Genomic DNA, 5,000 nt, shown 5'->3' on the forward strand with positions numbered 1-5,000 from the left:
CTCCCTCATCGATACGTTTCGGTCAGCAATACTTTGCTTGCTGCGCAAGCGTGGCAAGGATGCTGTGAGTTTCCTTCGCCCTGTTACCATGCATCTTTGATAACACGGGGTGGAGTCAATAACCGTATTGTACTCCCATGCTGGTGTATCCAACGCAGATCCAGCATCATCAAGCTGGTCCCTGACTGGGATGCCGTGTATTATCGAATCCCTGCTGCCGTGCATCAATGGCAACAAGGAGTAGAGTCGGTAAGGTTACCGGATTCTCGAACTGATGTACTCCAAAAAATAAAGAATTAAAATAACAAAGTCTAATCTATATAAGTAATGTTGAATAAAGCTTATTTTTAATCTTCTTTGAAGGCAGAAAATAGTAAGGTAAAAATAAAGTCCTCTCTATGTTCTGAAGTAACATATAAAAAAAACTAGCAATAAAAAAAAATACCAAGTCTTCGTCTTGGAAAATAACAAAATCTAAAAGAAAAATCTTCTTTGTGGAAAATAGTAAAATAAAAAAACCAAGTCTTCACCTTGGAAAATAACAAAATCTAATCTAAAACATCTTAAATAAAGCTTGTCTGTAGTCTTCTTTGTAGGCAGAAAATAGTACGTTACAGGACTCTCAAACTGATGTATTCCAAAAATAAAGAATTAAAATAACAAAGTCTAATCTATATAAGCGCTCTTGAATAAAGCAGTGTAAAAAAAAAAAAATAGCAATATAAAAAAAACCAAGTCTTCGTCTTGGAAAATAACAAAATCTAAAAGAAAAGAAGTCTTCTTTGTGGAAAATAGTAAAATAAAAAAAACCAAGACTTCACCTTGGAAAATAACAAAATCTAATCTAAAACATCTTAAATAAAGCTTATTTGTAATCTTCTTTGTAGGCAGAAAATAGTAAGTTACAGGACTCTCGAACTGATGTAGTCCAAAAATAAAGAATTAAAATAACAAAGTCTAATCTATATAAGCGCTCTTGATTAAAGCAGTGTAAAAAAAAATAGCAATATAAAAAACCAAGTCTTCATCTTGGAAAATAACAAAATCTAAAAGAAAAGAAAAGTCTTCTTTGTGGAAAATAGTAAAATAAAAAAACCAAGACTTCACCTTGGAAAATAACAAAATCTAATCTAAAACATCTTAAATAAAGCTGACTTTGTAGGCAGAAAATAGGAAGTTACAGGACTCTCGAACTGATGTAGTCCAAAAATAAAGAATTAAAATAACAAAGACCAATCTATATAAGTGCTCTTGAATAGGCTTCGTGTAAAAAAAATAGCAATAAAAAAATACCAAGTCTTCGTCTTGGAAAATAACAAAATCTAAAAGAAAAGTCTTCTTTGTGGAAAATAGTAAAATAAAAAAACCAAGACTTCACCTTGGAAAATAACAAAATCTAATCTAAAACATCTTAAATAAAGCTGGTTTGTAGTCTTCTCTCGAACTGATGTAGTGCAAAAATAAAGAATTAAAATAACAAAGTCTAATCTATATAAGTGCTCTTGAATAAAGCTTCCTGTAAAAAAATAGCAAAAAAAATACCAAGTCTTCGTCTTGAAAAATAACAAAATCTAAAAGAAAAGAAAAGTCTTCTTTGTGGAAAATAGTAAAATAAAAAAACCAAGACTTCACCTTGGAAAATAACAAAATCTAATCTAAAACATCTTAAATAAAGCTTATTTGTAATCTTCTTTGTAGGCAGAAAATAGTAAGTTACAGGACTCTCGAACTGATGTAGTCCAAAAAATAAAGAATTAAAATAACAAAGTCTAATCTATATAAGTGCTCTTGAATAAGCTTCGTGTAAAAAAATAGCAATATAATAAAAATACCAAGTCTTCGTCTTGGAAAATAACAAAATCTAAAAGAAAGGTCTTCTTTATGGAAAATAGTAAAATAAGAATACCAAGACTTCACCTTGGAAAATAACAAAACCATCTTGAAAAAAGCTTATTTTTAATCTTCTTTGTAGGCAGAAAATAGTAAGGCGAAAATAAAGTCCCCTCTAAGCTCTAAAGTAACAAATACGACGTGTTAAAAAAAAACTAACAATAAAAAAAAGAACCAAGACTTCGTCTTGGAAAATAACAATCTAAATTGTGGAAAATAGTAAAATGAAATAAAAACCGACTTCACCTTCGAAAATAACAAAATCAATCTAAAACAAATGACATCTTAAAACAAAACTATTATTTGTTTCGGAGATTGTCTATGACTGTTCATAGACCGCATAATTTCCACAGAACATTCTCAGAATATCAAGAGAGAAAAGCAGCGTTCTGCGGGAAATCATCTTGGCCAGTGATGTCGTTCTGGGTTTGGTCAGGCCCAGGGAGGTAAGTACCTCGTTATTCTCAAGGGGCCACTTTCCTCTTGCCCCAACCGGGAATCCAAAGAATGTGACCTTGCTAGCCTTCGTCAGCACTTTGACTTGATCACCAAGAGGGGTATAGTACGAAACTTTGTGCGAGGCAGCATCTGACAAGGTATTCTTTGAAAGCTCAAAACGGACGGTGACATCGATCACAACCGCCTCCTCATCTTTTGCAAACACGAGGTCAGGCTTTCTCATCTCTCCCGTCTCGGATATGAACCGTGGCTCTTTGTATACAGACCAGCCCAATCTAGCCGCTTCGTCTGCCAGAATGTTACTGATCTTGTTATGTCGCGCAATTCTTGCTTTCTGTACTGCAGGACATTGACCGAGAATGTGCGAAAGGGACTCGAGTCTGGCAGAGCATTTCCTGCAGGAACGTAAGGCCCCATCTCTGCCTCTGTTCAAGCTTTCTCTTGTTGGGTAAATATTTGCCCTTAGTTGTAGTGCTGCGATAAAAAAGCATTGTTTAAAGCCGCACCATGGCCTCAACCAAGCATTACTGATTCTATCATGCGCAAAGTTTACAATGCCCCTTCCTTGAACCGGCTTTTCGCACCATCTCTGAAATTCATGCTCCCTCCAATCGCAGGGTCTCGGATATACAGGTTCTTTTGACACCGAGTCCCTGAGAACGAATGTTGGGATTGCATCACTGTCACCCCCTGCTCGTACCCACAAATTACGGTATTCTTCCTCCATACCCTGCGAGGACACAATATTACGGGTGATAGCATCGGACGAGTTTGCTATACGTTGCAGCCTTCTAACTTGAACCGAAGGGATTGTTTTTTCCAGTTTCAAGATGGCAAGGCCTCCGTCTCGGGCTCTGGCATATAACAGTCCATCACAAGTTGAAGCGGGAAGGTGGAGCCATCCTTTTACCGCCTTTCTAATCTCTTGGTCCAACCCACGGAGAGTTGATTGCTTGCAGTCCGAGTGGTCTGCAGGATATAACAATCTGGGTAGGGCATAGGCATTGAGTAGTTCAACCTTCTGAGTTGGCTTCAGAGGCGCCTCATCGATTTTCGAGATCCATGTCTTTAGCTGACAATGTAGATCAGGCTGTATAGTGCCAGTCCAAGGGCCAATTTTCAGACCAAGGTATTTCGTTGATTCATCAGGTTGGATCATATGGACATCTTTATTTTTGATAGTCCATGGGTCGCAGTTGTTCACCGTATATGAATCTTTGGTTGGGCTTATCATGAAGCCCTGGCACTTTCTGGCCTGAACCTCCAATCCCGATAGCCCACAAAATGATTCCAAGATCGCTAGATTGGCGGCCATACCAACCCAAGATTCGCTCACCAACACCAAATCATCAGCAAACGCAAGAGCTGTCACGTGGTCGGTATCAATGGAGTACCCAACTCCGTGTGACTCTAGGGTGCATATCAAAGGGTCCATGGCAAGATTGAAGAGCAGGGGTGACATGGGGTCACCCTGTTTGACACCAACACGTATGCTAATTTCTCGAGTCGACTCGCCATTGCTTTTGAACGAGGTCGTACACCGATCGTAGGCGTTCTGGATGATGCCCACCACGTGTTCATCTACTTTCTTGTGCCTTAACACCCATAAAATATGAGCATGCGAAACCGAGTCAAAAGCTTTCGCTATGTCGATGAACATGACAGCCAACGGCCTGTGCAATTTCTTAGCGTGTCTCATAAGGTCCTGTAGCACCTTAAGATTTTCAGAGCAGCCAGATGCCGCTATAAAACCACGCTGCCTTGGGTTTAAGGGACAAGCACGAGCAAGACGTGCAGTCATTATTCTGGAAAATAATCTCAGAATCATTGAACCAATCGTTATTGGTCTCCAGTTCCCCAATTCTTTCAGCTTTTCATCGTCCATAACCTTAGGAATAAGAATCGTCCTATTCTTTTTCAACTCTTTGGGAATAATTCCTGTAATCATCCATGCATTAAATAGGGCTGTCAGTGTCCGACCCTCGGGGTCGGCAGCACAGATTGCAGCCCTTGTTAGGCCATCTGGCCCAGCTGCTGACGTTGGTTTAATGGCCCGTATGGCAGTCTGAACTTCCTCCACCGAAATTAGGGGCTCAAAGTATTCGTTATTTGCAACACCTGATGACTTAAATTGGCCCAGGCCATTGAATGGCAACACCTTCTCCCATTTTTCGCAGTAAAAACGATATACATCTGCGTTCGGGATTCGGCATTCATGACGTTCAGTGCCATCCAGGACTAAGGACGCAAGAAGAGAGCGGTTCTTAAAGAAGAGCTTCTGGTGCTTCATGAAGCTTCCTCGTTTTTCCGCTCTCTTCTTCATCCAAGATCGTGTGGGTAATATCCTGGGTTTAATAATGTCGTTCTCAGGTTTTGAACGTTTGCCTTTGTTTTTCACCAATCTCATCGGACAAAGCATCAATGCTGTGGCAGTTTCTACGAGGGCATCATGTTGGCCCTCGCCGTTAAGCCAAGCCTTTATTGCCTCCATTGCAGGCTTTTCCAGGGTCCCAGAATTCTCATTCGTAAGCCGCTCAGCTGCTTGAGCGAGTATGGATGAAGTCCCCGTTGTTACATTTGGTGGGGGAGACAATGTCTCAAGAGGCCTAGAAGAAAAATGTAAGCTGTCTGACATGGGGGCCCCTGTCTTT

The 5,000-nt window shown here is 39.7% G+C and overlaps 1 pseudogene; it reads right to left on the reverse strand.

Moving 5' to 3' along the window:
• LOC142920078 (28S ribosomal RNA) overlaps positions 1-5,000 on the reverse strand; it is a 10,893-nt pseudogene that overhangs the window by 1,950 nt on the left and 3,943 nt on the right.

Source organism: Petromyzon marinus, unplaced genomic scaffold, assembly GCF_048934315.1.
Source record: "Petromyzon marinus isolate PM22_M1 ecotype Great Lakes invasive population unplaced genomic scaffold, UKy_Petmar_22M1.pri1.0 PM_G_Scaffold_66, whole genome shotgun sequence".
Lineage (NCBI taxonomy): Eukaryota > Metazoa > Chordata > Hyperoartia > Petromyzontiformes > Petromyzontidae > Petromyzon > Petromyzon marinus.